The sequence below is a fragment of the Dipodomys merriami genome, unplaced genomic scaffold (genome assembly GCF_024711535.1).
Source record: "Dipodomys merriami isolate MVZ:Mamm:240054 unplaced genomic scaffold, mDipMer1.0.p SCAF_47, whole genome shotgun sequence".
NCBI lineage: Eukaryota > Metazoa > Chordata > Mammalia > Rodentia > Heteromyidae > Dipodomys > Dipodomys merriami.
The window spans coordinates 364,086-388,990 of record NW_027206035.1 but is presented as its reverse complement, the minus strand read 5'-3'; the positions used below and the strand labels follow the sequence as shown (position 1 = coordinate 388,990).

Genomic DNA, 24,905 nt, shown 5'->3' with positions numbered 1-24,905 from the left:
CGCTTCACCACTTAAGGTGGCCCTGCTACCAGAAGAGACAAATGGATGGTGTATAAGGACCCTGAAAAGCCTCTCAAGCTAAGACTTATCTCATCATAATTTTTCATTTATGCTTCTGTGCTCTAAATGATGTTAACTACCACTGGCAGTTTAAAATCAGAGACAAGGGGACAGTTTTCTTACTTCTGCTATTGTAATGTCCCTGATTGTAGCAATTTAATTTTACCAACCAACTCAACTTGTGGAATATGACAAACTGCTTCAGGTATCTTGATGTCACACCCCTTCTCCTACTATGTTCTGGTGCAATGGAAGCCTATGTTCATACATTAATCCAACCTTGGTCTCTTGGATTTTGATAACAGCAGTTCCCCAATTAAATCTTTATACCAAAAGTGAAAATTTTCAGAGATTGTTATCCCACCTCTTAACCAAGAGGACAGATTTTATTCCTATAATGTTAGGGGTGAGTATGGTTACCTCTGTTGGAGGAGTAGCTTTTGCTGGAGGTGCTGTAAGACATAGTTTAAAACTTGCTCAAGAATTTGAGGAGAGGGTAGATGAGGATACTCATGCCTCTTCAGTGTCTCTGGCATGCATACAAAGACAACTGAACTCTCTAGCGGGGGTGGCCTTGCAGAATCATAGGGCACTAGACCTTCTCACAGCTTCCAAAGAGGGAACCTATGTTTTTCTAAGGGAAGAGTGCTGATACTGTGTAAATGAATCACGGCTGGAGAAGAAAACATAAAGGTTGTAGGTAAACTGTGTGAAGGACTCCAACAGCATCCATCTGCTAAACTAGATCTAGTATGGGTTCAAAGCCTTTTGGCCTGGTGGCTAGTATCCCTAGCCACCAGCAATTATACTATTTCTTCTACTTGTTATTACTGGTTCCTGTGTGGTTAAGTCTTTGATATCACTTATAGAAAAAATAATTGGGACTGTCAAGCTGATGGCCCTTCAGGCCCAGTACAGCCTCCTGAGTCAGGAAAAAGAGTCAAGAATTTGACTCAGTTACAAAAAGAAAGGGGAATGTAAGGATCTCTTAGGATTAAAGACCCCAAGACCAAGCAAGGACACTGAGTCAGAATATTAACCTCTTATGGGGAACTGAGGAATGCAATAATCTCTTGCTTGAAACTGAGGAATGAAATAACAGGAAATTGCCATTGTAAAAGTCCCTTGTTTGAAAAAAAAAGTTGATGTTATCATATTAATAGAACTTTGCAGCTTGTACCTGCTTGTGTTTTTTGCCTTCATTAGCCTAGGCTGTGTTCATGTTTAGGGTCATAGTGTTAGCTCCCAAGTCTACACTGTGTCCCTGGCAGGACAACTTCTGTAACACCTAAAAAACTTCTTTAATCTCTAAGCCCGTTTTGATGGACTCATTCTCAGACCCTGTAAGAATTGAAATAACAGTGATTAAGTTGTCTTAGACACTAATGAGGGGAATTTGTTTTAAGGATATCTCAGGTAACCTCAAAGTAAAAATAGAGTAGGATCAGACCTAAAATCTAGAAGTAGCCATGAACATCCATTGGCAACCTGGGAATGATTGTCTCCTGAACCCACATACCTGTTTCAGCATTCTCACTGTTAAGAAAATGGAGGAAAACAGAAAAGGAATAGGCCAGACTCAATGATCAACAGGTGGGGACTGTTTATTGCCAGCAAGGTGCATAGACCTTTCAGGTTTGGAGGTTGTTTGAGGGACTATATTTTGGATGGACTTATATAGGGCTTGTTTTCACAAAGAAGCAGAAAATAAAAAGTGGCTTATGCTCTCTTAGGCCACAAGGAGACTTCCTTGACCAGGCCCACAAGTTGAATGTTCTACACTGGATGAAGGGCTATTGTCCCCTGGGGACCAAGTGTTATATCCTTGGCCAGGCACTGATTGGAACCTGCCTGCTGACAGGCATGTGGCCACCCTTGTTTTCTTGTACCTGGTGTCTTGCTTGAGCTGGAGGAATTAGGCAGGAATCAATCTTTCACTCACTGTAACAAATTTTTCAAGCCAAATTGCACAGATTCCAGCCTGTTACCTTTCCTGCAGCAGAATGTGGGGACATCAGGTTATACAGTGCTGTGGCGTTTTAGTGAGAGCAATGAAAAGAGTCCCCAGTATGTGACTTCTGTTGGAGTCATAGGAACTCTTGAACAGAAAAGTGTTGGTAGCTAGTTGTGATTCAGCTAGCTGCAGAACGTCTCTGGCATCTCTAAAGGAGAACTGGGTCTCTCTGTTGACTGCCACTGGCAGGTAAGAATGTTACTGTAACAGAATAGAGTTCTAATGCCTGTTCCCAGAGCTAGGGCTGGCTCTGATTAGTAGAACCAAAGGACGAGGCTTGGGAGTGGTAGAGGCTGGTGGTCAAATGAATCTAGCTGCTCAGCAGAAAATGGAATATGAATTTTACTAAGAAATACTGGAGCATCTCTTAGTCATGAGATACCCTCAAATCAGGCTTTCACTGAGCTGGATGCAGAGCAAAACAAGCACAAAGCCACTGGTAACAACCAAAAACCAGCCCTGCTTCTATTCCCTGCAAACATTCTCCAGGAAATATTGCCACACCATGCAGAACAATTCCTACCAGATCTGCTGAGTTTCTGCTAGGCCCAAAAGTCGGGTTCCCTTTCCATTTTACTTTTCATTTTCAGTCTTTTTCTCTTGTTTGTTTTTCTATGAGATCTTCTTTTATTTGTATTTACACACACACACACACACACACACACACACACACACACACACACACACACACATTTGTGAAAATACCTTACAGAGAAGTTACAATTACATGAGTACATGAGCAAGGTAATGAGTACATTTCTTATTAGGGATGGTAAGAGGAAACAAAGTGGGAGGCAACAATGCTTGATAAGAAATGTACCCATTACCTTTTATTTGTATTCTGTGACAAGTGATCTGATTTTTCCCTGTTACTGCTTCCAGCACATGCTGCCCTAGGTCCAATTGAACACTCTACCACAATGCCTGGACCTCTGCTGTAACAGCTTCACCTAGTCCTATAATTGAATCCCAGGAGGCTGGGAATATGGCTCAGTGATAGAATGCTTCCCTAGCATGCATGAATTCATGGGTTCGATTCCTCAGCACCACATAAGCAGAAAACACCAGAAGTGGTGCTTTGGCTCAAGTGGTACAGTGCTAGCCTTGAGTAAAAGAAGTTCAGGGGCAGTGCAAAGGCCCTGAGTTCAAGCCCCAGGACTGGCACAAAAAAGGAAAAAGAATTGAACCCCAGGGCTTCCGATGTCACATTTAGAAGGCATGTTTTCTTCCTACATTGTCTGTCATGTGTATCTACAGCTTTCTCTAACAAAGGTTTTTCATTGAAACTACATTTGCTTTCATCTTAGCCTTAGGATCTGATATAGGGATTGATCTCTGGGCAACAGGGCTGGTTGAAATGCAAGACATTTCCTTAGCACAATTCAAGGGCCTACTCTACTTGTTTTAATGTTCTGGGAAAGTTTTCTTTTTTTTTTTTTTTTTTTGGGTCCAGTCGTGGGGCCTGAACTTTGGGCCTGGGCACTGTCCCTCAGCTCTTCAGCTCAAGGCTAGCACTCTACCACTTAAGCCACAGCGCCCCTTCCAGGGTTTTCTTTTTGCTTATGTGGTGCTGAGGAATCAAACCCAGGCCCTCGAGCATGCAAGGCAAGCGGTCTACCACTGAGCCACCTTCCCAGCCCCTGGGAAAGTTTTCTAAAGCAGTTTTGAAAGTTTGAAACAAGAAAGCACCAAGCTCATGGCTGGTCTCATTAACTATTGGGTGAAAACTCCAGAAAAGTGGTGGGAGGTGGGGATGTCTTCCTGCTTGGCCCATAGTAGCATGGCATGCAGCTCTTCTGCAATCAAGCATATTTCTACTGATCATATGTGGACATGGCCAGCTCATACTAGTACTCTCCAGGTAGTATTTCTTAGGCACCAGGAACTCCATGTAATGAAGTTCAGGGAGTTTACACAGTGCAGAGAAGAGGCGCTTGAGGGTGCAGGCTGACAGCAGGTTAGCAAGGAACTTGAGCTCCTAGAGATAGAGGCAGGAACACAGGCCCAGGATCATCATGACCACATAGCTATGGGTAATAGCACACTCCACTGGGGTCCACACCCGCACTATCTGGGCAACCTGTTGCCGGAGCTTGAGGAAAGTAGAAGGATATAAATGAAGCAGATTGTGTCTACTGAGGTGCAACACATCCAGCTGGGCAGCATGGATACAGTCTGCCAAGAAGTTCATGTCCACATGGTTCAGAGCACAATTGGCCAGGTCCAGCATTCTCAATCATGTCCTGAACGGGCTGTAGAACATGGAATAATCAGCACTAATCAGAGGAGTTCCATGTGAGCAACAATGGATGTGAGCAATCCATCTGCTTGTCTGTCACAGAGAACAAAGACTACACCTTGCAGGGCAAGTCTTGTTCTTACCTGACTGCATGCAGTCTATGAAAATAGTTTGTGACACATGATGCTACATGAAATGCAAATGTCTGTGTCCATAAATATGGTTCACTGGGATGCAGGCTGGCTCCCTTGCTTTCAGACAGTCTACAGCTTCTGGGCTTGCTGTGTGGTTCAGAATTAACCTGAACGAACGAAACCTTTGTCTTCATCTCACCTAAATGGCAGATTTTATCAACAACCATTTTCTTTTTTTTTTTAATTGTATTTTATTTTATTTGAGAACATACTGTACAGGGGGGGCTACAATTACATGGGCAGGATAATGCATACATTTCTTACCAAGCATTGCAGCCTCCTCCTTTGTTTACCCTTCACTTCCCTTCCCCGCCTCCCCCCTCCCCCCACCCAATTTTACCCCCCTCCCCCCACCCAATTATACCCCCCTCCCCCCACACACCGACATTGTAAAGCTGGTTTTGACATGACATTTTGTACTTCTCATTGTTGGAACAGGTCCACCTGAATCCTTAAACGACTTGTTTGTCCCCATCACCTCCACATGTTATACTGACATCAAATATAGTGAAAGCGGGAGTTACACTGTGGGGGAGGGACATACAAAGCAACAAAGAAATAATCTTATAAATGCGTTAGAAACACATGCATGAAAGAAACGAAAACATTAAAATACATATTTAAGGGTTCATTTTCCTAACATCACATTATCTGACCTTTTCCGCTTGACTCATACCTATACAAGATATTGCAAATAAGGGAAACCATGGGACCTATGCTTCTTTGGGCCTGGCTTACTTCACTTAATATAATTTTTTCCAAACCTTTCCATTTCCTAACAAATGGGGAAATGTCATTCTTTCTGATGGAGGCATAGAATTCCATTGTGTATATATACCACATTTTCTTGATCCATTCATCTACTGAGGGGCATCTGGGTTGGTTCCATATCTTAGCTATGGTAAATAATGCTGCAATAAACATAGTTGTGCTGGTAGCTTTAGTGTGGTCTTGTTTGTAAACATTTGGGTAAATGCCCAAAAGTGGGATTTCTGGATCATAGGGGAGATCTATGTGAAGTCTTCAGAGGAACCTCCATACTGCTTTCCAAAGTGGTTGAACAAGTTTACATTCCCACCAATAATGAAGTAAGGTTCCTTTCTGTCCACATCCCCTCCAGCATCTGTTGTTGTTAGAGTTCTTGATTTTTGCTGTTCTAACAGGAGTGAGGTGATATCTCAATGTTGTTTTGATTTGCATTTCTTTTATGGCTAGGGATGTTGAACATTTCTTCATGTGTCTATTGGCCATCCTTGTTTCTTCTTCAGAGAAGCTTCTCTTTAAGTCTTTCGCCCACTTATTTATTGGGCAGTTGATTCTTTGAGGATTTGTTGTTGGGTGGTTTAATTTTTTGAGTTCCAAGTATATTTTAGATATGAGACCCTTGTCCGTTGTATGGCTAGTAAAGATCTTCTCCCAATCGGTGGGCTTTCTATTGATCTTGCCAGCTATGTCATTTGCCCTGCAGAAGCTCTGCAATCTTATGCAATCCCATTTGTCCAACCTTTCTTTGATTTGTTGTGCTTCCGGGTCTCTATTCAGAAAATTTCGACCTGAACCAAGGAGACCTAGGGTTTCTCCTATTCCATCCTGTAATGTTTTCAGAGTGTCTGCTTTGAGTTCAAGGTCTTTGATCCATTTGGAGTTGATTCTGGTACAGTTTTCTACATGTAGTTAACCAATTTTGCCAGCACCATTTACTGAAGAGGCTGTCTTTCTTCCATTCTATTGTGTTAGCTTCCTTATCGAAGATTAGATGGCTATAGGTCTGTAGGTTCATTTCTGGGTTTTCAATTCTATTCCATTGGTCCTGAGGTCTGTTCTTATGCCAATACCAAGCTGTTTTGATTACTATGGCTTTATAGCAGAGTTTGAAATTTGGTATTGATATTCCTCCAGCAGTGTTCTTTCCGTTGAGGAGCGTTTTTGCTATTCGGGGTCTTTTATTGTTCCATATGAATTTTTGGATTGCCTCCTCTATTTCCTTGAAGAATGAGGGTGGAATTTTGATAGGTATCGCGTTGAATTTGTAGATAGCCTTGGGAAGTATTGCCATTTTCACGATGTTAATCTTGCCAATCCAGGAGCATGGGAGGTTTTGCCATTTTTTAAGTTCTGTGTTGATTTCCTTTTTCAAGATTTTAAAGTTTTCATCATAGAGGTCCTTCACTTCTTTGGTTAAGTTAATTCCTAGGTATTTTATTTTTTGTGGGGCTATTACAAATGGAGTTGCTTTCCTAATTTCAGCCACACTTTTCTCATTGTTGGCATATAGAAAAGCCATTGATTTTTGGGGGTTAATTTTATAACCTGCTACTTTGCCAAAGTTTTGAATCAGCTTGAGTAATTTGGGAGTGGAGTCTATGGGATTCTTTAAATACAAGATCATGTCATCTGCAAAGAGGGAGAGTTTTATTTCTTCTTTCCCTATTTGGATCCCCTTTATGTCTGCATCTTGTCTTATTGCTGTAGCTAGGCATTCTAATACTAGATTGAAGAGAAGTGGAGAGAGTGGGCATCCTTGTCTTGTTCCTGAGTTAAGAGGAAATGGCTTTAGTTTTTCTCCATTGAGTATAATGCTGGCTGTAGGTTTGTCATATACAGCCTTTATTGTATTGAGGAATGTTCCATGGATTCCTAATTTTTCCAGAACCTTCATCATAAAGGGGTGTTGGATCTTGTCAAATCCTTTTTCTGCATCTATTGAGATAACCCTGTGGTTCTTATTCTTGCTCCTGTTGATGTGATGAATAATATTAATTGATTTGCGTATATTGAACCAGCTTTGCATCCCTGAAATGAATCCTGTTTGATCATGGTGTATGATTTTTTGGATGAATTGTTGAAGTCGATTGGCCAAAATTTTGTTGAGAAATTTTGCATCAATGTTCATCAAAGAAATGGGTCTATAGTTCTCTTTCTTTGATGAGTCCCTGCCTGGTTTTGGGATGAGGGTTATGATGGCTTCATAGAATGTATTCGGTAGTGAGCTTTCTCTTTCAATTTCATTGAAGAGTTGGAGGAGTATTGGTGTGAGCTCTGCTTTGAAGGCCTTGTAAAATTCCGCTGTAAAACCATCTGGTCCTGGACTTTTCTTAGCTGGGAGGTCTCTTATTGTTGTTTCTATTTCAATACTTGATATGGGCCTGTTAAGCTGGTTTAACTCATCTTGGTTTAGTTTTGGCATGTCAATATTTGCTAGGAAAAGGTCCATTTCTGTCAAGTTCTCAAACTTATTAGCATAAAGTTTGAGAAGTATCCCCTAATAATGTTCTGAATCTTGGTTGTTTCCGTGGTGATGTTTCCATTCTCATCTCTGAGTTTATTACTTTGGGTGTGTTCTCTCCTTTTTCTGATAAGGTTTGCTAAGGGTCTGTCAATTTTGTTAAGTTTTTCGAAGAACCAACTCTTTGTTTTGTTGATTCTTTCTATAGTTTTTTTGGATTCTAATTCATTTAATTCTGATTTAATTTTGATTATTTCTTTCCGTCTACTGAATTGGGGTTTATCTTGCTGCTCTTTTTCAAGGAGGTTTAGATGTGTCATTAAATTGTTAGTTTCCGATCTCTCCAATTTGTTGATGTAGGAGCTCAGAGCTATAAACTTGCCTCTGAGTACTGCCTTTGCTGTGTCCCAGAGGAGCTGGTAATTTGTGTGTTCATTTTTGTTGAATAGCATAAACATTTGAATTTCCTTTCTAATCTCTTCCATGACCCACTCATGATTCAGCAGTGTGTTGTTCAGCCTCCATGTGATACCGGACTTTCTTTGGTGGCTTTTGGTGTTGAGATCTAATTTTATTCCCTTGTGGTCAGAGAGAATGCAAGGTATAACTTCAATGTTTCTGAATTTAGACAAGTTTGTTTTGTGGCCTAAAATGAGGTCTATTTTAGAAAACGTTCCATGTGCTGCTGAGAGGAACATGTATTCTGTTGCTGCTGGTTGAAATGTTCGGTAAATGTCTGTTAAGTCTAGTTGATCTATGCAGCTGTTTAGATCTGCCGTTTCTCTGTTGAGTTTTTGCCGAGGTGATCTATCTAGTGGGGAGAGTGGTGTGTTAAAATCCCTAACAATTAATGTCTTTGGATCTATATGGGATTTGAGGGAAAGTAGTGTCTCTTTGATAAATTTGGGTGCTCCATTGTTTGGCGAATAGATATTTAGAATTGTAATATCCTCCTGAAGGAGAGATCCTTTAATTAGTATGTAGCGACCTTCTTTATCTCTTCTCACGAATTTTAGTTTGAAGTCTATTTTATCTGATATTAGGATTGCAACTCCCGCCTGTTTATGAGGGCCGTTTGCTTGGTAGATTTTGTTCCAGCCTTTAACTTTGAAAATATGTTTGTTTTTACGGGCAAGATGTGACTCCTGAAGGCAACTAGACAGTCTATGTTGCTTAATTGGAGAGTTCAGCCCGTTAACGTTAAGAGATAGGACTGAGAGGTATTTGGGGGTTCCTGCCATGTTATCCACCTTCTTGGGGGCTGTGAAAACTGGGTTCTTCCTAAGGTTCTTGGATTCTCAGTTTGGGTGCAGTTTCTTGGCCTTTGTTGCGTTCTTGTTGGTTTTCTATGTGTAGGACATCTTTAAGAATATTTTGCAGGGCTGCTTTGGTGGAGATGTATTGTTTCAATTTTTCTTTGCTATGGAAGGTTTTTATTTGGCCTTCAGTTATGAAGGAGAGTTTAGCTGGGTACAGTATTCTTGGTTGATAGTTGTTTGTTTTTAGGGCATGGCATACGTCATTCCAGGCTCTTCTTGCTTTGATTGTCTCTGCTGAGAAATCTGAGGTAATTCTAATTGGTTTCCCTTTATAGGTGATTAACCTTTTCTCCTTGACAGCTTTAGGGATCTTTTCCTTGGTCTGGGTTGATCCTGTGTGGATTATAATGTGACGGTGGGATGCCCTATTCTGGTCTGGTCTATTTGGGGTTCTAAAAGCTTCTTGTATCTGAATAGGCCTATCTTTTTGTATGTTTGGGAAGTTCTCTGCTAGCATCCTGTTAAACAAATTTCCTAGACCATTAACTTCTGTTTCTAGGTGCTCCTCTACACCCATTATCCTTAGATTGGGCCTTCTGATGGTGTCTTCCAGGTGTTATATAGACCTATCATATTTCTTGGACTTGTCTTGGATGGTTGTATGTTCTTTCTCTATAATATCTAGGCTGTCTTCAATCCCTGAGATTCTATCTTCTGCATGGTCTAACCTGCTGTCAAGACTCTCTACTTTGTTTTTTATCTCTTTTCCTTCTAATTGGTCAGCTTTGATGGCTTCAAGTTCTTTGTTGAAGCTCTGTTTTAGGTCTTGTATGATTTTCTTTACTTCCTTAATTTGGTGTTCAGTGTTTGTTCTCAAATCACTTAGTTGATTGGTTATGGTTTCTTTGGACTCCCATTCCTTCTGTTGGGTTCCATTCAGCATTCCCTTTGTGGTCTCCCTGACTTCCTTCACCTCTTTGTTAATGGATTCCATGAATGTCTTTAGTGATCTTTGTGTATTCTCTACCTGGTCTCTTAATTCGTGAATTACTCTTTGATTAGTTTCCTCCCTTCTGTGGGATTCCTGCAGTTCTCTTTGAGTGTTCTCTGCCTGCTCACGCCATTCCTCCCTTTCTCTTTGAGTATTCTCAAGTTGTTCACGCAAATCCTGTATCAGTTTTTGAGAAGCTTCCTCATGCTTATGATATTCCTGTATAAACTTCTGGGATGCCTCCTCTCTCTCCCTATCACGCTCATACAGTGTCCTTTGTACATTGTCAAACTTCTCACTTATCATGTTTGCTATTAGTATTTGTAGAGCTATTTGGGAACTCTCCTCTGGATTATTCTTTATCTGTTCTAATCCCTGATTATCAAGGTTGGGAATTGAGATACCCGAATTTGCCATTTTTCTTGTGTTTTTCCGGCTTACTCGGCCCATTTGAGATAAAGATTGCACCAGTTTTGTGCTAGAACACTATCTTAAGGCAACCATCAACCAAAGTTTGCATTTGTACAGTCAATAGTCTACAGATACAATCTAGTTCAACAGATACATCTATTCAACATCAAACGACTATATGTTAAAGGACTTCGAACCGCAGAAAAGAATTTGGAAAACCAGAAATTATTAGGATTAGGGAGAGATGTGGGTAAAAAATAGGAATAGATTGGTGTGGGGAGGCACAGGGAGAGTTAACTATGTCCTAATCACAGTGCAGGAAATGAGGTGGGTAGAATGCAAGTAGAGAGAGAGAGAAAAAGAAGAGACGGAAAGGGGAATAAAGAGAGACCAGAAAAAGAATAGAAACGTAAAAATTAATATTATTATAGAGGTTAAAAGACCGTCTATTTAGAGACGAATGTGAATATGTTCAGAGAAGGGGAGGGACATAGAGGAGATGTGAAAAGCTTTAAGGATGGGAACGGGAGAAGAAAAGATCAGAAGTTCAGTAGAGCTAGATAAAAAACAAAAAGATAATTAAGAAAGAAAGGAAAAGAGAAAGAAGACAAGAAAAGAAAGGAAAACTCTTATTCACGTATTCCTAAAATAAAAATTATAAGATGAGAAAAAAAAAAGGTTACTGGGAAACAATTATTTTTTCAGAAGAGGCAAAAATTAAAGATTAATAAAAGTTTTAGAAGGGAAAAAAATTTATATATATATATATATATAAGGTAACAAAAAACAAAAAACAAGCAAAAAAAGAAAAGAAGAAGAAGAAAAAAAAGAAAAAAAAAGAAAAAAAAAGAAAAAAAAGTCTTTAGATTTTTTTTTTGGTGGGGGGGAGGAGTGGGAAGAATCCTGTATCTCCCTTTTGTCTGCAACCAGTCTCTTGTTGGAGTCTCTGGTCAGCTTGACGTCCTGTGGCTTGATTGGTTTCTTAAGTCGGTTGGTTGGAAGAGGCAGAAAAATGCTCTGCTTTACCCAAGATTTTGAGATCCCCCTCCCAGGTTAGTTTTCTGGGAGGGTGGTCTGCTTTGAGAGTCACAAAAGAGGGGGATGTGGTGATGAGGCTAGGTTCTGGGTAGAGTTGAGGCCTTTCAATAAACAGTAGCTTTTCCCTGGGGCTATTTTGTGATAAAGCTCACAGCGCCCAGCCTGGAGCCATTCTCAGGGTTTCTGTTTTTCAATTGATTGTCGAGGCTGCTAGAGGGAGGGGCAGCCTCTGGCTCTGGTTACCCAGTGAAGCAAGGCACTCCGATGGCTGGCGCCTGAGCTGGGTGACTTTTCCCTGGATGGAGCTGAGTCTGGCAGGTCACTTCGCTGTTAAGTTCTTGTGACCTGCTAAATGACTCATTTTATTCCAAGGCCTGAGCTGGAGCTAGCAGCTCCTCCGAACTTTGTCGGTATCCAAGATGGAGATCACCGGTGCTGGGGGGGTAGGGGTGGCCTTCCCTCCTCTGCTCCCTGAGGAGTGAGGATGTCGGGCTTGTACTCACGCCGAGTCTTGGATCCTGGGTCGTCTCTGGACTGCAAACAGCAGGATGAAGATGTTCGCTCCTTGTCGGTTCTTGTTGGTGTTGAGTAGAATCCGCTCGTCCGCTGCGTCTGGCTCCTTCATCCCCGACTCTCTGTGTCTCAGGTATGTCTCCGCGGCGGTTGTCGCCGCCGCCGCGGCCCCGCCGCCGGAGCGGCAGCTGCTGCGTTTCCTTGGCTTCCCCTCTCTTGTCTAACTCTCTGTCCTGTGATGACACACTTGGTGTGATTCTCTGGCTTAGGACTGTTCACTGGAACTCTAAAACTGCTTTCTATGCGAGAGCTTGTTCAGATTCCAGCTTCTCCTCTGCCATCTTCCCAGAACTCTCAACAACCATTTTCATATGAAAGGAGTTATGTACATGATCCTGGAGAGAACATCCACTCTGAGAGCTTGCTACAGAAGAAATGAGGCATTAGTAAGAAAAAAGAGCCATTACTCTAACAATAGAAGAATCCATTACTGTAGAGCCAGGAAGGGAAAGCCAGACATCCCCAACTGAGGCACCATATCCACAATCCAATAATTCTGATTTAGATAGTGTTGGCAGCAAGCATCAGCAAAGGGGCAGCTGGGCCCTGTCTCTGACTGAGTCCCTCACTGTCTGTGCATGCCCCTCTTGATATCATAACTGTAAATGGGTGAAACTATTAGCTAAGACCTTATGATAATCCTGCTTATGGAGGAGGCCAGGCATTCCCCCAATTCCCATGAATGATCTTGGGTTAATATCTGCTCAGAAAGGCCAGGGTGACACTGCAGTCCCACAGTCAGCTGACAACAACCTCATGTCACCCAGCTGAGCCAGATTTCTATACCTGACCTGAGATAATGCCAGTCACACAGTGTTGGGAACTTTTTTTGCACCACAATAGACAGCTACAGGAGTCACTATAGTTAGCTTTGCCTTATAAAGCAACATTCTAGACCCATTAGTTAGCATGTTCTTTTCACAGAGACCTCTCCCTCTCCCTTCCCCCTCCCCCTTTCCCTCTCTGTCCTGCTCTTCTTGCTTTCCCCCACTCTTCCTCCTATCTATGCTAGGGATTACAGCCAGGGTTTTTCATGTGCTAGTCAAACACTGTAGCATCAAGGCACATTTTAGCCCTTATTTTTCTTTCTTTCTTTTTTCTTTCTTTTTTTTCTATCTTTCTTTCTTTCTTTCTTTCTTTCTTTCTTTCTTTCTTTCTTTCTTTCTTTCTTTCTTTCTTTCTTTCTTCCTTCCTTCCTTTCTCTCTCTCTCTCTCTCTCTCTCTCTCTCTCTCTCTCTCTCTCTCTCTCTCTCTCTCTCTCTCTCTCTTGGTCTGTCTCTTTCTCTCTTTCTTTTCTTATTTTGAAGACCAAGACACCATTCAAACTCAGTATCTGATGCTTTTGCTCACTGGCTGGTACTCTAATATTTGAGCTACACCTCCAGACCTTGTTTTTTGAGGCAGTCTCCCCATGTTATCCATGCTGGACTTGAACTCACTTTCCTTCTTCCTCAGGCTTCTGAGTGTTGGGATTGCAAGCCTGGTTTTGATGCCTACCTTACACATTGTCTCTTTCTAAGTAGAAGCAGTCCCCTGAGGTCCCTCACTATTCTGGATCACTCCTGGTCCTCCAACTTCTTTATTTCTCTTTTGTGCTCTCTTATGTGCAGCTCCAGAGAGCATTAAGCTTGGGGCTTTGTGAATAAGCTGTTCTTCTACCTATCACTCAGTGCCCCTACAGCCTGTGAAGCCAATGACCAGAGTGCTTGACCCATCCCTCCTCCTTTCAGTCTCTGAGATTCACCCTAGGAGAATCTGGATCTTCCCTGTCAGCATGGAGAGGGCCATACTCAGCTCTATCAGGTAAGTCATGTGACTGAGCTCTCAGGAGATGGAGCCAAGGAGGCAGTCTTCATGCTTAGAAGTTGGGACAGAAGTGAAGGGTGTGTCAAAGGCCTTAATGGGGAGGATGAGTGAAGTCAGACGAGGGAATCCCACCTGGGCTAACAACTGCTGCACATGCCAGCATGTAGCCGCACATTGTGGGCCACTTCCAGCTTGCACAGCTAACCTGTCCTGGCTAGGCCTAACACCTGCAGAAGCTACCCAGGGCTCAAGCTGTCTTCCCTAAATGAGGGGCAGTGCATTTGCAGAGCAGCCATACCTGCTGATTCCAGGGCCTGCACCACTATCTCAAAGTTGCCTTCAATGGGCTGGGAAGGTGGCTCGGTGGTAGAGCGCTTGCCTTGCATGCCTGAGGCCCTGAGTTCGATTCCTCAGCACCACATAAGCAAAAGGAAAAAAGCCGAAAGTGGCGCTGTGGCTCAAGTGGTAGAGCGCTAGCCTTGAGCTGAAGAGCTGAGGGACAGTGCCCAGGCCCAGAAGGGCCCCACGACCGGACCCCCCCCCCCCCGAAAAAAAAGTTGCCTTCAATGACAAAGAAATAAATGAGGACTTCAATAGGTCACCTAACTGCACAGGGCTCTGCCTGTAGTTGGCAGCATATTCTAGCCAGGAGCTCATTGTGGCTCCATATTCCCAGAGCCCTTCCGCAAGGGCATTGCTGTACCTGCACATCCCGGATACCCATAATGTCAGATCTCTGCAGCTGATGAATCCTTTTAAAGAATTATTTAAGAAAGATTTTTCCTTTGTTTTATTTAGAAAAGAATATTTTAAAGGTTCATTCCCTGGAAAACACTTCCCCAGTTTTAAATGCCAAGACAAATAGTTGGGTTCCACATGAGAGTGCCATTAAGATACTAGAACTCTACGTACTTTTCAGGGATACAATGAATTTTGGGATGACTCAATGTTTTAGGTATCCATGATTCTAACACTAGATACATTTCTACTTTCTCAATACACTGAGAACAGATTTTGATTCCAAGAGACTTTGAAAAATAGTATGAAGTCTTTCATAACTCCGCATCAACTCTTCATTTTATGAACTTATTTTCCTAATATAATTTATGAAGCTTTATAGTTAATTATTTTCTCCAAAGTCACAAAATCATTTTTTGAAGATTTTCTAATAGGGATAAAGCTTTGAGACTGAAAGGTCAATATAATCCTTTTTGTCTACTATAATCAAGAATCTCTTAAAATTATTGTTGAATGTTAAATTCCTCCAAAGCCTATACTTGAATGGAATCGCTTCTATCTTGAAGGTATGAATTGTGTGTGCTTGGGAAAAATTCCATTTATCCCATTAATATGTGGAGGATATTTCACAGTAAGGAGATCCAGGTAGTACTTACCCACTTTGGTCTCATCTCTGTACTCTGTGCATTTGGGCAAACTTCAACTTTGTTCACGACTCATTTAACTTCTGTAGATTCTATGATGAAGATACTCTTTTTTTGTGGGGGGGGTCTGGTTGTGGGGCCTGAACTCGGCCTGGGCACTGTCCCTCAGCTCTTCAGCTCAAGGCTAGCGTTCTACTACTTGAGCCACAATGCCACTTCTGGCTTTTTTCTTTTTGCTTATGTGATGCTGAGGAATTGAACCTAGGGCCTCAGGCATGCCAGGCAAGCACTCTACCCCTGAGCCAACTTCCCAGCCTGATGAAGATTCTCTTAAATTTAATTTTTTTCTAAAATATATCAGAAGCCTGTAAGTATTCCTCAATACATCATGTATTCCCACAACTTATGCAATCCCTTCCTTTGATAAAAAGTCCTTCCTCTAATTAATATTAGCTAACTCCAATAGTATAGTATAAATAATTACTCAGGTTGAGGAGAGAGTTGTTCTATAAGTGAAATAAATACTTAGTTTTATCAAATTTTATCATTTTTAACCTCTGAAAAACTCTAGAGCTCCTAACTAAAAGCAGCTTTTATTTACACACACAAGAAAAGAGGTTAATTAATCTATTATACACTAAGAAGAATGAACCTCTGAGAGAAAAACCCATGGCATTTTTAATTATGGCTGTTATTATTATTTTAAGAACTTTTGTATCCCTTTTTATCCAAAGAAAAAAATTAGATACTATTCTTAAACAGACCAAGTTTCATTACCAAGAAAGCTAAAAGAAAACCTAAATAATGTGAGAAAATAACTATATATTATAGATTTTAACCTCAGAGAATATATGAAGAACTCCTCAATCAAGTAACACAAAAGGAAATTCACTTTAAAATAGTTGTGGAACTTCAACAAACATTTCTTCAAAGCAGAGAGATAAAGCACCACTAAGCAACCCCAAAGTTGCTAGGAAAATGCCATCAAAATCACAGGAAGATACTGCTTCATGCCTTCTACAATGACTGTGACTTAAAAAAAATACAGAAAATGGTCTGGGAATGTGGCTTAGTTGTAGAGTGCTTGCCTAGCATGCATGAAGTCCTGGGTTCAATTCCTCAGTACCACATAAACTGAGAGAGCTGGAACTGATGGTGTTGCTCAAGTGGTAGAGAAAAAGAAGCTCAGGAAGAGTGCCCAGACCCTGAGTTCAAGACCCAGGACTAGGAAAAAAAGAGGAGGAGTTGAACTCTTTTGGCACAGCTAAGGTAATGAGAATGTAGAATGTTACAACCACATAGAAAACAAGTTGGTGAATCTTCCAAGAGTCTAACATAGAATTACAATATGACTCAACAATTCTATTTGTAAAGATACAAACAAACAATGGACAATAGAACTTACATGGATGCCAGTGTTCATTGTAGCCTTATTTATAAATACTGGAGAGAAACCTTCCGAATGTTCATTTATAGATGAATGAATAAACAAAATATGGCATCTCATAGTGTGGAAATTAATGTGCCACAAGAAATAAATGACACTCTGTCCATGCTGTAACATGGACTGCACAACCTTGAAAAACATTATAAAACTAAGTATTTCAAACCAGACACAAAAGCATAGCTCATGTATGATTGTACTTATAAGAAATATCTAGAATAGACAACAGAAACTGATAGCAGATTAGAGATTGTCCACAGTTAGAGGGAGGAAGAGATGAGTGACAATTTATTGATTAATGATGATACAGTTTCTGTCGGGTCTTTGTCCGTCCCACGAAAGACGGACGGGGTCTGAGGAAAGGTAAGTGCGGCGCTCGCCCGTTCCCCAGCCTCCCTCAGCCCGGGAGACAATCAGACACAGGAGGGAGCCAAATCCAGCAGGTAGAAAACTCATTTATTAACAGAGAGCAGCCCTTTTTAAAGACAAAAAGGCAAGGGAGGAAGAGGAACCAATCACTGTCAAGGTCATACCCTATCATGCACCTAAGCCTTCACGGACTGGTTAGGAACTGATCAGAAGGTCAATTGGGCTCTGCCCACTCTACTCCCTCCCAGCACCATCTTTGCTGCCCATGTGCTCTACAGTTTCTGTTTGAAGCAATAAAAAATTTAAATACTGGTGATGGTTGCACAACACTATGAATATGAGCAATGTAACTTAAACACTTATATATTGGAAATTTGGTTATTTATAATTCACCACAGTTTAAAATGTCAAAACATGAAAATTAGTATTAAAGATGTGTTTCATGGGCTGATAAAAACCAAAATGACAGCTCAACATGAGTGGCTCATGCTTGTAATCCTAGCTACTCAGGAGGCTGTGACCTGAGGATTACAGTTTGCAGCTAATCCAGTCAGGACTTTTGATCTCCAATTATATACAAAATAAACTAGAATTGTGGCTGTGACTCACATGGTAGAGAGCCAGCCTTGTGTGAAAAGGGCTAAGGGACTTGGGCTCAAGCCCCAGTACTAGCACAAAAGAACAAAAAAAAAAAACCCAAATGATAATGGTTGTTCTCAGCACTCAAGAAACCTACTAATATTTGTTCTTTCTCAATGTTTCCCTAATGTTAGGATATGAAAACCACATCCAGGAACTTTTAAAAATTCATCTTTCCTCAGCGTTTCCATAAATGCATGGCAAATCCCAGAATTGCTATACTGATTTCTATTACAGGCTTGTGACATCATGATTTCAAAACCACACACAAGGGGCTAGGGATGCAGCTCAGTGGTAGTGTTCTTGCGAAGTGTGCACAAGACCCTGTGCTCCATCCCCACGACTTCTATGAAAAAACTCCAAATCACAACACACATACTCATAAACAAAAGTATTGTTTTAACTGATCATTTCCTATAAGAATGGCTTCTATTATTTCTTTGACTAATATTTAGCAAATCTGTGGCTCCTAAGAGAGACACAATTTACACTAACAGAGTTAACTGAAGTGATAATTTATGCGGAAGGTAGAAATTTCTCATAAACTCTAACGGAGAGCATTATATTTCAAGTGGTACTAGGGAATTTCTTTTATCTTGCAGAAACCAGTAACATTTAGAGGCACATCAAAGACCTTTTAAAAGAAAATATGGGAAAGAATAACACGACCATTTAGGAATGCCTCAATTTCTTTTTGAGACAACAAAATAATAATAATAATCAGAATGAATATTTTCTGGATTTTTAAGATTCTGTGTATTAGCACAATGAAAATATGAAGTTTTTATAAAATTTAAAACTCTTCATTCTAACAGATCACATACAGTTGGATTTAAAAGTTTCTCTTTCTTATTTGGTAAAAGAAAATGTTACATTTTGTCTGGCTTGCCCCACAGGATCAAAAAAAGCAAGAAAATCCAAGTATTCCAGCTGGTTGCTGGTGGCTCATACATGTTATCTTAGCTGAGGATGAGATCTGAGGATTGCAGTTGAAAGGCCAGGAAGAAAACTTCCTGAGAAATTTATCTCCAATTAACCACCAAAGAAAGCCAGAAATAGGGCTGTGGCTTAAGTGGTAAAGTACTAGCCTTGAGCAGAAATGTTCAAGTACAGGACCCTAGTCCTGAGTTCATGCCCCAGGATTAGCAAAAACCAAACGAAACCAAACAAAAAATACCACCCAAGAGAAAACCCCCAAATATCCCCTTTATTCCAATCTTGCTTTCTCAGATATTAGTGAGCACATGCCTGATAAATCCTGCCCCATATTGGTGAGCATTGTCCCCCCAGGAAAACTTGATCATTCTCCATCATGTAAACTCTGAAGTGGATGAGAAAGAGAGGTGTTTGAGACTTAAGCACTAATATTTCGTTCAGTATCTTTTTTCCAGTAGGAGGAAAAATTGATGAAAGTCTGTTATTGCAATATCTCAAAGCTGGGATTCAGCTGAGCTGCATTCCTGAGTTCATAGAAGAATTTACATTAGGAAGTGGCGCTGTAGCTCAAGTGGTAGAGCGCTTGCCTTGAGCTGAAGAGCTAAGGGACAACGCCCAGGCCCAGAGTTCAAGCCCCACGACCGACAAAAAAAAAAAAGAATTTACGTTATGCTCCTCAGTTCAACAAGAAGAGGTCCATGTTTTTATTTTCCATGCTACTTCAACACTTCAACCCTTGACATTCAGATAGAACACACACACATATGCCTTAAAGGGCTTCTCTCCCACATTTTGCAAAAGATAACGTTGAGCATGTAGGTTTAGGTATCCATTTCTGTTGTTGCCAGGGGCCAGCCTCGGATCACAATCCTCTACATACTCATCCTTCATAGCTCAAATTATAATGTGTACCATTATCCCTGCTTGTTGGTTGATCTGGAAACTCACATTTTACCCAAGCTGGCTTCAAAATGCAATCTTCTATACTACTTTCCAAAGTGGTTGAGCAAGTTTATACTCCGACCAACAATGCAGTAAGGTTCCCTTCTGTCCACATCCCATTCAGCATCTGTTGTTAATAGAGTTCTTAATTATAGCCAATCTAACTGGGGTGAGGTGGAATCTCAATGTTGTTTTGATTTGTATTTCTTTTATGGCTAGGGAGGTTGAGCATTTATTTCTTCATTGGCCATCCTTCTTTCCTCTTCAGAGAAATTTCTCTTTCATTCTTTAGCCCACTTATTTATTGGGCAATTGTTTCTTTGAGGATTTGTTGTTGGGGGATTTAATTGAGTTCCAGGTATATTGTAGATATGAGACACTTGTCCGTTGTATGGCTAGTGAAGATCTTCTCCCAATCAGTGGACTTCCTATTGATCTTGCCAGCTATGACCTTTGTCTTGCAGAAATTCTGCAATATCATGCACTCCCAATTGTCCAACCTTTCTTTGATTTGTTGTGTTTCTGGATCTCTTTTACAAAAATTTCTGCCTGTGCCAAGGAGACCTAGGGTTTCTCCTATTTTATCTTGTAATGTTTTCAGGGTGTCTGCTTTGACACCCAGGTCTTTGATCCATTTGGAGTTGATTCTGGTACAGGGTGATATATAAGGATCTAGCTTTAGTTTTCTACAAGTGATTAACGAATTTTGCCAGCACCATTTACTGAAGAGGCTGTCTTTCTTCCATTCTATTTTTTTTAGCTCCCTTATCGAAGATTAGATGGCTATAGGTCTGTGGGTTCATTTCTGGGTTCTCAATTCTATCCCATTAGTACTGAAGTCTGTTCTTGTGCCAGTACCAAGCTGGTATCATTACTATGGCTTTGTAGTAAAGTTTGAAATTTGGTATTGATATTCCTCCAGCACTATTTTTTCTGTTAAGGATCGTGTTTGCTATTCAGGGTATTTTATTATTCCATATCAGCTACTTTGAAAAGTAGTATGGAGGTTCCTCAGAAGACTCCATATAGAGCTCCCCTATGACCCAGCAATACCACTTTTGGGCGTTTACCCAAATGATCACAAACAAGGCCACACTAAAGCTACCAGCATGACTACGTTTATTGCAGCATTATTTACCATAGCTAAGATATGGAACCAACCCAAATGCCCCTTCATAGATGAATGGATCAAGAAAATGTGGTATATATACACAATGGAATTCTCTGCTTCCATCAGAAAGAATGGCATTGCCCCATTTGTTAGGAAATGGAAAGATTGGTACAAATTATACTAAGTGAAGTCAGGCCCAAAGAAACATAGGTCCCATGGTTTCCCTTATTTGCAATAACTAGTATATGTCTGAGACAAGCAGAAACGGTCAGATAAGTTGATGTTAGGCAAAATGAACCCTAAGATAAGGACTCATGTTTTTTTTCTTTCTTGTGATTTTTTCTTTTTTTGAGGGGGGGGGGTCTGGTTGTGGGGCCTGAACTCTGGGTCTTGGTACTGTCCCTCAGCTCTTCAGCTCAAGGTTAGCGCTCTATCCCTTGAACCACAGCACCATTTCTGGCTTTTTTTCTTTTTGTTTATGTGGTGCTGGGGAATTGAACCTAGGGCCTCATGCATGCAAGCAAGTGATCTACCACTAAGCCACTTTCCCTGCCCCTTTCTTGTGATTATTTCTAACATATTCATAAGATGATTTCTTTCTTGCTTTGTATGTCCCTCCCCCACAGTATAACCACTGTTTTCACTGTAGTTGATGTTGGTATAATTTGCGGAGGGGAAGGGAATAAACAAATTGTTTAAATAAGGATACAGGTGGATCCATTGCAACAATGAGATGTACAAGACGTTATGTCAAAAAACGAACTTTACAACTTTGGTGGGGGGGGCGCATATGGGGGAAGGGATGGGAACAAAGAAGGAGGCAACAATGCTTGATAAGAAATGTACATTACCTTGCTCATGTAATTGTAACCTCTCTATATGGTACTTTCACAATTTAGAAATGCAATCTTCCCTATATCCACCTCCAGAATAGCTAGGATTATATATATGCCACCGTGTTCAATGTAAAATTAACTCATTTTTTTGTTTGACTGAGGTTTGAACTCAGGGTGGCATTCTACCACTTTGTCCATACACCAGCTCTTGTCAAGTTTTTTATCTTTAGTTTATGGATCACTTAATTCACTCCAAGTATCAATTTCATTTTAATTTTAAGAATTATAGTTTACTTTTGTTTTCCTTAAAATATTTGTGCAAAGGAAGGAATGTTCTGTTTGAAAAATAAAGATAGTTACCCTTTAAAATATTTACTCTGTATTGAAACTCTTAGAAGGCAAGGTATGGCTCAAGTGGCAGAGCACCATTCTTGAGTAAAAACCAAGCAAGCATGTGAACAAGCCCAATTTTACCGCACACACACACACACACACACACACACACACACACACACACACACACACACACACACACACACACACACTACAACACTTGGCATGAAATTTTAAGCTTTACAGGTATTAATAATTTTACTTCTCACAAAAATGATTGTGTTAACTAATACCTATAGTTAACACACGAAAAGTCACTAGAATTATATATACTATTTTATTTTCCAGATGAGGAAACTGAGTCATGGGAAAGATCAGAGGATATTTTAGAAGAGGAAGCCAGGAATTCTGTTTTAGAACCCACAGGACTTAACACACCATTGACACTATAATACTGCTTGATTTAGTGTATTAAAAATCCCCTCTGTACATTATTTTTACCACACCTCTGATGGACTTCCTGCTCATTGTGTTGATTAAAATTTGACCACTTTCATTAATTCACTAAACATTTTCCCAGAGCTGCCCAGGCTTCTGAAAACACTAAGCTAATAGATAATTTTGAGGGTCAAGTAAAAATCTGCAGAGATAGGTTTGTATGAAGCTAATGAAGTTTAAGCTTATCCTCTTGGGAGCCCTTCAAGATCCTGGAAGAGGAACAAGCTGTGGTCACCCAGTCAAAAATTTTGATACATTTTGAGACATATAAATTCAAATGGATAGAACTAGTATATCTTTCTAACCCAATATCTCCTGTGTCATTTGGCATGCTTTCTTCCCTTCTTAATTATTTTTAGATAGTTGTAGGAGTTTCAACTAAATGTGTCCCTTTACATGTACAGTGCATTTTGATCAGTTAATGCTTCCATCATTCTCCCCTCCACCTATCCATTTCCTTGCCTATTTTCTAATATGTCTGAGTTCCATTTCCATATGTACAAATTGAATATTATGACTATATTTGCCCACCATTCATCCCTCTATTTGTCTACTCACTTCTCCTTATTTCCCAACCCTCTCACTCATATTTGAGCTCCTTAGTATTCTTTTTGTTCAACTGTTGTTCAAAGTTGTACTAATTTATATTTCCACCAATTAAGGTTCCTTCTCCCCTCCTACTCCATTCTTGTCAGCATTTGTTGCTGTTTGTATTCTTGATGATGGCCATTATGTCTAGAATGAGATGAAATCTTGATTCTGTTTTGATTTGCATTTCTTTTTTGGCTAGAGGTCTTCTACAGGTTGTATTTTTAGGTTAATAACCATGTCCTTTGCTGTGCAGAAGCTTTTTAGCTTGATACAATCCTATTTGCCAAGTCTCTTTTCTATTTTCTAAGTTCCTGGAGTTATATTTAGGGAGTTTCTGCCTATGTCAATACATTCTAATGTTTACTCTTTCCTGTAGTAAAGTTTTAAATCTTATATTGAGGTTTTTGATCCACTCTGAATTGATATTAATTTAAGGTGTGAGAGAGGTCATATATATGGACATTTGGTTTTCCCAGCACCATTTGTTGAAGAGGCTGTCTTTTTCCACCATACATTTTATCAGATAGCTGTGGGTTCTTGTATTCATTTCTTCGCCTTCTAGTCTGTTCCACTTCAGGTCTGTCATACTTTCTAGAGTGGCTAGGACTATTTTGAGATTAACTAAGGAGAATGTGAGTTGGAATTCATTTAGTTTGACTTTACAGAAGTCTCTGATAATCACATATTGAATAATTTATTTACTGATAGTGATTGTACTGTAGCAATAATTTTTATGGCACATTTTTAATAGAAACATTGAGCAAAGCTGTTTAATTGTTTAATCATTTGTTAATGAAGAGGAATTCATCACATAGATTGAGAGAATATTTTGGTTCTCTTGCTGATTGATATATATACACTTAAAATTGATGAAAGCAACATAATTGTTAGACACACAGGTTAATGAGTGTCTAAGTAAGTTGGAAATGATTTAAGGTTAGTCTCTGGACAGGAAAAAAATAAAAGGATCTGAGAATGTAGAACTCACCTAGAAAAAACTTCAGAGAGAGGATTTCACAAACAAGACAATTCAAAACTGAAAATATGGAAGAATGAAAATATAGTCAATTATATTGTATGAAAGTATGAATTATTTTTTATAAAATATATTAATAAACAATTATCATTTTACAAAAGATTTATAGTATAACCTAAAATATTAAAATACCTTTTCATTTCAAAGAATGAAAAAAAAGATACCAAAGGAATATGGGATAATTGCAAAAGACGTTACATATGGATGATGGGAATATCATAAGGAGTAAAGGAAAAGAAATAGAAAAAGTATTTGAAATAATAATGACAGAACTTTCCCCAAATTAATGTCAGGTATGAGCTACACTTTCAGGAGAAACTCTGGTAACAGCAAGTTACCAGAATGAATTCTGCAAACAACAATAAAGGCCCCTAAAAGAAGAAAAAAATCCTCACACAAACAGGTATATGTGGCATGCTGTAATAGTTCATGGTTATAAATTAAAAATAGCCAAAAGGTCTAAGCATCTTGCAGAACTGTAGTACAGGTGATGACAAGTCCCTGGACAATTTCCTGATGTCTATGACAATCAGAGGGAAACCTTCCTTGACCCCATGAGAGCAGAACTTTCTAGAGGATTACGAGGTTCCTATGACAATGAATCTGAAATACCTTATTTTCCCTGGGGACAAAGTCATTACACTACTTATAAGCTATATGAATCTTTAAATGAAGCTTACTCCTGCAAAATCTGCTTAAAGTGCATTTATGAAAGAAAGAACTGATAGCTCAATATAAGAATAAGAAAATGGGAAGCATTCCTAAACTCTGAAAATGGAATTCTCAAAGTTAGTCAGCTGACTAATGACCATATACATGCCCTGGACCTGCTTCTATTTTCTACATTGTAACACTGCTAGTGGTTCATACCTGTAATTATAGCTACTCAAGAGGCTGAGATCCTAGGATGGCAGGTCAAAGAAGTCAGACTGGGCAGAAAAATACCAGGAAATCCTATCTCCAATGAACCAGCAAAT

The 24,905-nt window shown here is 40.0% G+C and overlaps 1 pseudogene; it reads right to left on the bottom strand.

Moving 5' to 3' along the window:
- The window catches only part of LOC138808706 (tubulin beta-2 chain-like), a 40,903-nt pseudogene extending 36,599 nt beyond the window's left edge, over positions 1–4,304 (bottom strand).
- Between the last annotated feature and the right edge of the window lie 20,601 nt (positions 4,305–24,905).